Source organism: Dromiciops gliroides, chromosome 1 (assembly GCF_019393635.1).
Source record: "Dromiciops gliroides isolate mDroGli1 chromosome 1, mDroGli1.pri, whole genome shotgun sequence".
NCBI lineage: Eukaryota > Metazoa > Chordata > Mammalia > Microbiotheria > Microbiotheriidae > Dromiciops > Dromiciops gliroides.
Window position 1 is genome coordinate 204868864 of NC_057861.1, and position 10331 is coordinate 204879194.

Consider the following 10331-nt stretch of genomic DNA (forward strand, 5'->3'; position numbering starts at 1 on the left):
CATCCCCTATTCTTGCCAGCAGAATACAAGCAAGAGTGATGGCAGAAGATTGGTGGGAAATATAAAGCTAAGGCTTGATAGGATAAGACAGGTGATAGGATAAAGGAGCAAGGTTTTTGAGAGAAAAGAATTATGTGTACATTAACTGTATCACAAAGGGGTCAAGATAGAGAAGGGAGAAAAATCTAGCTAGTAGTATTATTAAACAGTAATAGCTTGGGAAAGAACTGAGGGGTATAGTTATTGGAGGTCACATAGTAGGCAGTTTGTCAAATCTGGCTTCAGACACTTACTAGCTGTGTAATCAAGGACAAGTCTCTTAACCCTGTTTGCCTTAGTTACTTCATCTGTAAAATGAGCTGGAGAAGAAAATGGAAACCACTTTAGTATATTTGCCACCAAAACCACAGATGGGATCATGAAAAATCAGACACAACTGAAAAATGACTGAATGATAAGAAAGCCCTCTGATCCTTAGACAAATCATAAAGTACATATTCTTTAGTATCCTTTTCATTGACAAATCCAGATCTTTTCAAACATTGTCATTTTGCAGAGCCAAGGACTCTAAAATTGAATACTTTCTTTTGCAAGTTTTCAGTAACTTGTGAGGTGGTAAGGACTGTAACCCCAGTTGTTAAGAAATAAAAAGATTGCATTTCTACAAAGGTTATGACCTTGAGATAGTTATTTATACTGGAGTGGAAGAAGGGATTGTATTCTAGAGGGTGCTGTTATTACCAGGTCTCCTGTGTTTATTGGCCCCTCAATGGATGTTGGTCAGTGGTTGTTATTATCCCTGGATGAAATAAACAAATTTATAACAGAAGTGCAAACAGTAATTATGCACCAAACTATAAAACTTTGCTCCTGTATTAGGAGATGTAAATAATGTCTTCCTTAATGTTTCATCTCTCATAAGCACCATTCTGAAAAAGTAGCTGTGATATGAATTTGCATGCTATTTCAATAGGAGAGGTGAGAAGGAATAAAGACTTGAGCTAGGGTTGTGTGTAGACAGATATAGCAGTTGTGGCAGAAATAACAAGACATGAAAACTTACTGGAAATGTATGGAGGTAAGTACAGGAGCTATAATGAAAACAGGTAAGATGAGAAGGAAAGGGAAAAGAGGTTAAAAATCTACAGAATTGTAAAGATGGCAGCACTCAATAGAGAAAGGGAAGTTAGGCAGAGAAGAAATTTTGGTGGAAAGAATATGCGTTTTATTCTGGCTTTAAGGAACTTGGGATGTCTGAGGACCTGAATTTTAAAACTGACTATGTTTCATAAATATATATTTATATTAAAGAATTTTTATTTGATTTTACTCCTTTTATGTAATTTAATTTTGTGATTATTAGCATTGGAAATTGCAAATTCCCCTTATATAATAATACAGTCCTTCCATTTTCCCCTGCCAATAATAAACCTCATCCATGCTGTGGTGTTTTGGGTATCACAAATATGCTTAATTTAGAATGATCCGTGTAATCAATGAAAAGAGAGGATTCTTTACCTGGAAAATGCATTAGAGATATGACATTGGGGGGCAGCTAGATGGTGCAGTAGATAGAGCACCAGCCCTGGAGTCAGGAGGACCTGCGTTCAAATCTGACCTAAGGCACTTAACACTTACTGGCTGTGTGACCCTGGGCAAGTGAATTAACCCAATTGCCTCACAAAAAAAAAAAAGGAAAAAGGAGATATGACATTAGCTCTAATTTATATTTGTAAGTGTTATTACCAGTGCTAAAAATCTTTTATCTATGGCATCTAAATGGTTATGCAGATAGAGCATTGGATTAGACTCAAGAAAATCCTATTTCAAATCTTGCCTCAGACTCTAGTTGTGTGACCATGGACATGTGATATAGGTTCTGTCTGCCTCAGTTTCTTCATATCTAAAACAAAAGTAATAATAGAACCTACATTCCAGAGTTGTAAGGATCAAATGAGATGAATTTAGAAAGCTTTAAGAGAATAAGCAAAATGTAGTAGGTACTAAATAAACATGTTTTCTTCTTATGACAAGAAGTGATATATCCCTTGTTTTTATTCGTTTTCTGGCAATTTATTTTCAAATTTGCTATTATAACTAAGATCTGAATCTGCATTTATATCTTCCAACTACTTTGCCCTATTACAATGTCCCTTTCATTCATCTTAGAGTAGCCAACTAATGATTCTCTCTCTTGCTAGTTCCTTGTTCCAGTGATGCAACCATTTATTTTCAAGGCTAATTGACTTGGAAGGTAAATTGTCACATAATTCTAGGAGAATTCAAAATTCCTTGATCATTGCCCAAGTGTCCTAGTTTCAGTTCCTGCCTTCTAGAATGGCACTTGTTTGACCCTCAGGAAAAAGTGACCCCATGTTCATAAACTATTCATGTGCAATTATTTTCCACTTTGACTTTCAATCATTTTAGTCTTCCATTCTCCACCTTGGTCATCTTCTCATACCTCATAAGAGAGGTGGAGTGCCATTGGATCCTGGAGGTCTTTGGAAATAGTGTGCAAGTTTTGACAACTTATTACAAGCCAAATAAATATTGAGTATAGGCCTGTCAATCAACTTTATATTTGTTATTCATGCAATAGCCTAGCTATACCTAGATGACCTTGTCATTACCTTCACTACAGTTAGATGCTCTTTCTTCAAACTAAAAAACTCTAAAATAAAGTCTACTAAGCTATATAAATTCTGTCATTTGTATCAGTAGAAGAAATATTCATATCAATTGTTGATTTATTGAAATATAACTTCTAGTCAAAATGGAGAAAAATATGTCTCTCGGGTTGTGATGCAGCTAGTCTATTAATACACTCTGGACAAGTTTAAGACCATAATAAATAGATCTAGACCATGTCACTCCCCTACTCAATCAACTCTCATGATTCCCTTTGACTCAAAGATAATGCTTAAATGCTAAATGCCACTTTTAGCTTTTAAAGCCCATGTAATTGGCCCCAATTTATCTTTGTAGCATCATTGAATATTATGCCTTCTTGCATATTGTGCACTCCAATCAAAGTGGCCTTTTCTCTATTTCATCCCCCTTCTGTGATGTTTCAATGGATGTCCTACATGTCTATTTCACACTTTTTCTTCATATCCACCTCATAGAGAATCCTTCTTTTCAAGATCCAGTTACAGTATCATTTACTAACTGAAAATTTCCATAGTAACATCTGTTACTATCTTTCCCAAACTATTTTATATTAACATTTAACAATGTTTATTTATTATCTTTATGTTTATTCACTACAAACTTATTATGTACTTATTGGTATTACCTATTGGAAGTTAAGCTTCTTGCAAGCAGGCACTATTCCACTATTTTGCCTTAGAATGTCACATTTTGGACATTTTATAGGGCACTCAGGTGGTACACTGGATAGTTTAATAGACCTATAGTCAGGAAGATTGAGTTCAAATCCAGTCTCAAACATTATTATATGGATAGTAAGGAACAGAACTGTGGTTCAGAGGCAGATCATTTAAATCTAAATACAATGCTCATTCTCCTACAGCAAACTTACTTTTTGAGAAAGAGAAAGTAAATTTTTTGACCGATAGCTTGGCCCTGAAATAAATAAGAGGAGACCAAGCTGGATTTCTATTGGGAAAAAAATGTAGAATATTTTTAGTGATTCCAAGTTATTCTGTTACACAAGTCTATCACTTATACATAAATATTCTTCTAGAAAAGACCTATGACTAAAATGTCATGGAACACTACAGTCTCAGAAGAATCAAAATTGCAGATGGCTTTAAGGTTAATGGAAGGATGTATTGTGGATACAAGTATAGAGGTAGTGTGGAAGCACAATGATTAAAGCACAAGATTGATAAAAATATTTTAATAGATAAATTTTATATAGTGCTTCCTGTATGCCCGGATGTGCTAAGTGTTTTGTATATATCTCATTAAATCTTCATAACTACTCTGGGTGTTGGATGCTGTTGTTATACTCAATATACAGATGAGGAAACTGAGGCAAACAGATTAAATGAGTTACTTAGGGTCAAACAGGTAGTTTGAAGCTGGATTTGAACTCAGGTTTTCCTGATTCCATTCTATTCACTGTGTCAGGTAATTCATTTGGAATTAGCATTGGCTGTCTCTGTGACCCCTAGGCAAATTGCTTATCTTCCCTCAGCTTCAGTTTCCTCAAATGTAAAATGGGATAAATATAGCACCTATCTCCCAGGGTTTTTGTGAGGATCATATGAGGTAATAATTGTAAAGAGCTTAACATCCTGTCTTGTACAGAATATATTGGAATAATATATTGACAGTCCTAGTGCTCAATGATCCCCCCCAAAAAGTGTTAACAAGAATTAGAATAAATCTTCTATGGTATTGGCCTGCTATTCTCTGGAGAGTTTAGAGAAAGAAATTATAAAACAATAGTATACAAGATGGCTAATGATCTGTACTGGTGGAGAAAGTCCTCTTATTAAACCAGATCCCTAATATTATAATCCAATCACAAATCCATTAAATTTTTATGTTATTTTTATCATCATTTTTATAGGTTTTGAAGATTTGAAAATTACACCCATACATTACATTATTTTAGCCTCTCAACAATCCTATGTGTTAGGGTTGAGTTAAGTAACTTTTCCCTGGTCATATAAAAAGAATCTGTGAAGTGTTCAGATTCTATTCTTCCTGAATCTAAGTCTAGCCACCAGTGAAATTCTGGGTAAATATCTGTGGGCTAGGATATAATTTTTTGCTACTTAACACTCCATTCTTGATTACTTGTGCTAGCCTTCTTTCTTCCCCTCACTCTCCATTCCTGCCTCAGAGCAGCATATATTGTCCAACTGGAACAGAGAAACTTTAATGAATGGAGCTGCCAGAGATCAATGGCACCAACATTTTTTTTCTTTTTTGGCCTGGAACAATTGTCTCCTTTTCACTGAAGATTTGTCTCTCTCTGGGCTCCAATTAGGTGAAGCAAACAGATAGCATTTAGCCTTCTAGGTGAATCTGTAATCATTAAAAATATATGACCCAGTTAGGTTTCAAAGGCATTTCCACAATAGTCACAGTTACTCTGAACAATGTAGATGTAGCCTAAATAGAACAGAATGAAGCTTCAGAGCCTGATGTAGAGGGGATGATGGAGAAGGAAGTTAGTTTTAGATTTGACTCCCAATGCATTAAAACTTCATCTCCTGGTGGGAGCCACATTGACAATATTAAACATGCATACAGCTGCTCAGTCAGAATGGGCATTGTTCCAATGGTGTTTGAAGAATGTCCAATGGCTTAATACACAGACAGGGCAATTATATTATAGAGAACAGATGTAATATGTACCTAATGGGCAGTTTTCATACATAAATCATTTGGTCTCCCTTCAGATCAACAATGATATATATATATATATATATATATATACACATATTTCAGTTTGAGAAACTGTTTTAGCTTTTGTATAATATCTTATGTTAGGCTCTTGGGGATATAAGAAAGAATAGAGCCTTATCCACATCCCTGTAGACCCTATAAACTAGTAGGAAAATCTATCTATCTATCTTTCTATCTATCTATCATCTATCTATATACCTATTATCTATCACCTATCTAAACCTACTAGCTTATAATCTCTACATGGATGAATGCCATGAACTCCCCATATGCATATATAATGATTTCAGTCTAGAGAGACAACAATTTGAAGAAGAGGCTTTAGGATGGGGGTTTCTTCTGGATTGGAAGTTGGCTGTTAAGTTTGCAGATAATTCTGGAGAGTGAATCAGGATGGTAGCTAAGACAAGTGCATTCTTTTACAAAGTCAAATGTGAAAAGTGCTTAGGAGAGTTAAAAAAATCAAGCAGCTTTTAAAAAAGATTATGTTTGATATAAAAAGCAAAGAGGAGGTAGCATTTTAAAATATTTTAAATTTGTTTACTATTTTCCTGCAGAATGATGCACATTTAATAATCACATATTTTGTCTTTATTTTTTTCTAATTGACTTTAATGATTATTGTTTATCTGCAAGGATTAATATTGCATTCCTTAAAAATCATTCATATATGCTTTTTTCGCCCGTCCAGCCATCGTGGTGGAAGCTCGGCTGTCATCTCATCATCATGTCCTCTCATAAAACATTCCGAATCAAGAGGTTCCTGGCCAAGAAACAGAAGCAGAATTGTCCCATTCCTCAATGGATTCGAATGAAAACTGGTAATTAGATCAGGTACAATTCAAAGAGGAGACACTGGAGGAGGACCAAACTCGGACTGTAAAGAATGGCCAGTACAACGAAAGACATTCTACATATTCCCCATTCTACCACCCACCCCCTTTACCATGTCATCTATCCAATCATTGATCCATCAATCACCAGATCCATCAATAGCCTCATTGCACTAAATAAGAAGGAAATATTACAACTGCCCTCCCCATAAGAAGGAAATAATAGTAAGCCTGCCCTCCCTATTTCGGACGCCGCCTGCTAAGATGCAGACATCCAAAAAAAAAGACAACAAAATGTTAGGTTTGTCTTGCCCTTAATGTGTTTCATGGATTGCACTCATGCGTTCAGGTAATGTATGTGTTGTGATATAGTTTAAATTACTGTTACCTGCATCTCTGTGTAGCATTTGTATGTTTGAGGTTATGCTTAAGAGGTAGAGATCATAATGAAACAAGTTAATCCTGTCAAGAAGAACCAAGCTCCAGCCCTGCCTCAAAAAAGCCATCACAATAACCTCTCTGTGTTTTGTTTTGTGTTCTAAGGAGTTTTAAGAGAGCACCTGCCTCACAGGGTTGATGTGGGGATCTAAGATTTGCACACCTTCAGTGTAATCCTCCAGTGCTACTAATCCTGAGCTGTCTCAGCCAGATTATGCGCAGCTGACTGTGCTCATTTATCAAACTCACAGTCAGAGAAGTAGCCTGTTGACCCCCTGCTTATTTCACACAATAAGCTGTCTTAGTTCCTTGTTGGGAGGTGGTAATTAAGTGTTGGCAACCTAAAAGTTGTCGGTTCTTTGTGTGTTCCGGGAAGGCCCAACCTTTGTTAGGAACTAGACCTGGTCCAGGTGAATGGCTTCACATTTTTCTGAAGATGCAATTCTGCTAATAAAGGGCTTCTACAAAAAAAAAAAATCATTCATATACAAAATAAACCTTTTCCATCCAGCTTGCTTTCCACATGGTCCCTTTGATCTAAAATACCTCATTTCATAATGTCCTTTGTTACCTGGCTTGAACAGAGATGGAGCCCTTATCTAATATTCTTATTGACAGTAATAGATATGGGAGCAGGGAAATAGACCAGAGTGTAGCATGAACCTGGGTTATTTCTCTCCAGCAGGGAAAGCCAGTGGGGACATTGATGGTCAAAATACCTCCTAATGACAGTAGTGGTATCTGTTCTCTTTGGGAACAGATACACTTTGGGTCTGCTTAGGAAAATGGGGTTCCAAAAGCATCTATGGAGAAGAAAGCGTGGTCACACTGATAAAGGATTGAATGCAGTAAAAAGGAAGAGGAAAGGAAAAGAAGAATTGTTTTGGGATAACCACATATTTTAATGGAGGGCAAGTATATAATGCTCTGTTTGTTTGTTTTTCAAAATACTTTACAAATATAAGATGGCAGAAAGAAGCCAGGAAGTTTCTCAAGCTCTCCCAAGTTTCCCTCAAAAACAACATTAAACCAAACCTCTAAAGAGTTTCTGCAACTGAAGAACCTACAAAAAGACAGAGACAAAAATGTCCAACTTGAGATAATTTAGAAGACTTCAGGAAAGGTCAGTCTCATTTGGGTAAAAGGGGAGGATTGTGCAGCTCAGTGCAGTGAGGAGGGGGTCTGGGCAAGTCAGCTGGAAGATCTTGGCTAGAGAACACATTAGTAGCTGAGGCCCATTAATCCAGGCTTAGCAGTGTGGTGACACAGAAGGCCATTTGTGAGACCTGCCAGCCCTGGCTGAGAGGGCAAACTGACTACTAGAGAACCACCCACAGGACTGGGGCAACTTGGTCAAACCATCCTAACACAGGGAGCAAGCCCAGGGTGGTGTGGAATTAAAAAGCCAGAGAGGCCTCAGAGCAGAAAGTCAGTGACCAGGGCCCTATTCCCCAGCACAAAAAGCTTGCAACATGGGTCCCTATGCCCCAGGAGCAGACCTCAACTTTATAACTTTAAAAATAGGCTACAATATAAGAAACAGAAAAGGGCCCTTACCATTGACAGTTTCTATGGTGACAGGGAAACCTAAAACACAAACTCAGATGAGGATAATGCTGTAAAAATGCCTACATGTGAAGCCTCAAGGGAGAAGATGAATTGGTCTCATGACTAAAAAGCCTTCTTGGAAGAGCTCAAAAAGGCTATTAAAAAAATCAAATGAGAGAGGTAGAATTAAAAGAAATGGGAAAAATTAAGAGAAATGAGAGTTACGCAAGAAAATTATGGGGGAAAAAGAGTAACCAGCTTGGAAAAGGAAGCACAAAAATTGACTGTAGAAAACAATTCCTTAAAAAATATAATTGGACTTTCTCTCCCCCTTTTGTAAAAGGGGAGTGTGAGGGGGCAGCACTAAGATCACAGAAGAAAGACATTAAATGTACAGAACTCCTGGCACAATTAGTGCCAAAACAGCAATAAAATAACCCCTGGAGCAACAAAACCCATAAAAAGATGGGATGAGATTATTTTCCAGCCAAAGACAGATGAAAGTGGGCCATGATGGGCTGCAAGAAGAATCCATCCCCATCATCTCACCAACACAAATCCCAGACAGGCTGCACCAGAGGAACTTACCTCCAGCCCCCGAATCTGCCTCAGTGCCAGCATCTTCTGGAACTAAGCTTATGGTCAGATGAGAGGACTGAGCAGCTGGCCCAGGGTGGGAATACAGAGGCGTCTGTGGGACTGAAGGAGGAATTCAGCTATCCTACCCCAGCAGGGAACCAGGAAGAAATCCTGAGCTGGGAGAGGCCCAGGTTGGGGAGGGGCTCAGGCTCATCAAGAATCTAAGAACCACCACAGCACACAAAGTTCTGCTGGCTGGTTAATTAGCAATTTGGCTTGAGGTAATCTTCAGAACGGAGAACAGGCCAGGTGAGAGAAAAACCTGCCCTCCCTCAATCCAAAACACCTGGGACCCTCTGAAGCTTGGGACAGTGTAGCTTGGATGTAGGGAAGTAGTAAGAGGGAGTTAAAAGTCAAGCAAAAGAAGGCAAGATGAGCAAGCAAAGAAAGTTGAGAATTATCATAAGTTTCTTTAGCAACAAGGAAGATTGAGGTACATCCTCAGAAGAGGATAACAGCCTCAGGGCTCCTACATCCAAAGCTTCCAAAAAAATATGAATTGGTCTCAGGCTATGGAAGAACTCAAAAGGGAATTTGAAGAGAAAGTAGGAGAGATAGAAGGAAGATTTAGAGAGGTAGAGGAAAGAATGGAAAGAGAAATGAGAGCAATGCAGGAGAATCATGAGATAAAAGTCAACAGTTTGAAAAAGACAAATGGAAAAGGAGATATAAAAGCTTTCCAAAGAAAATTATTGCCTAAGAATTCGTTTTTACTTCTGGACTATTATAAAGAACATTCTACATATATAACTGAAGGACTTATGAAAATCACCATCCATCTACAGAGAAAAAACTGATGATATCTGAAAACAGATTGGAACACATTTTTTTTGACAATTCCTTAATCTGAAGTTTTGTTTTTAGCTGTTTTCTCCCACAACCCAGCTAATGTGGAAATGTTTTCCATGACTACATTTAGGGGAAAAATTGGCCAAACAGAAAAGGAGGTACAAAAATTTACTGAGAAAAATAATGCCTTGAAAACGGGGAGCTAGGCAGCTAGGTGGCACAGTGCATAAAGTGCTGGCCCTGGATTCAGGAAGACTTGAGTTCAAATCTGGCTTCAGACACTTGACACTTGCTAGCTCTGTGACCCTGGGCAAGTTGCTTAACCCTCATTGCCCCACAAAACCCAAATAAACAAACAAATAAAAAGTAGAACTGGGCAGATAGAAATGAATGTCTCCATGAGACACCAAGAATCCATCAAGCAGAATCAAAGGAATTAAAAACATAGAAGAAAATATTAAATATCTCATTGGAAAGAAAACTGCACTGGAAAATAGATCCACAAGAGATAATATAAGAATTATTGAATTACCTGAAAGTCATGATCAAAAAATAAAAAGTCCAGACACCATATTCCAGGAAATTGTTGTACTATGTCCAGCAATTGTGCTCTACATAGCCACTCTCATAAGCAAACTATGGACTTCCAGTATTTATTTGCCTTTACCTGAAAAAATACACCATGGACCTGGGCTA

At 37.5% G+C, this 10331-nt stretch overlaps 1 pseudogene; it reads left to right on the plus strand.

The window, feature by feature from the left end:
• Positions 1-6068: 6068 nt before the first annotated feature.
• Positions 6069-6420, plus strand: LOC122734296 (annotated as a pseudogene).
• Positions 6421-10331: the final 3911 nt, after the last annotated feature.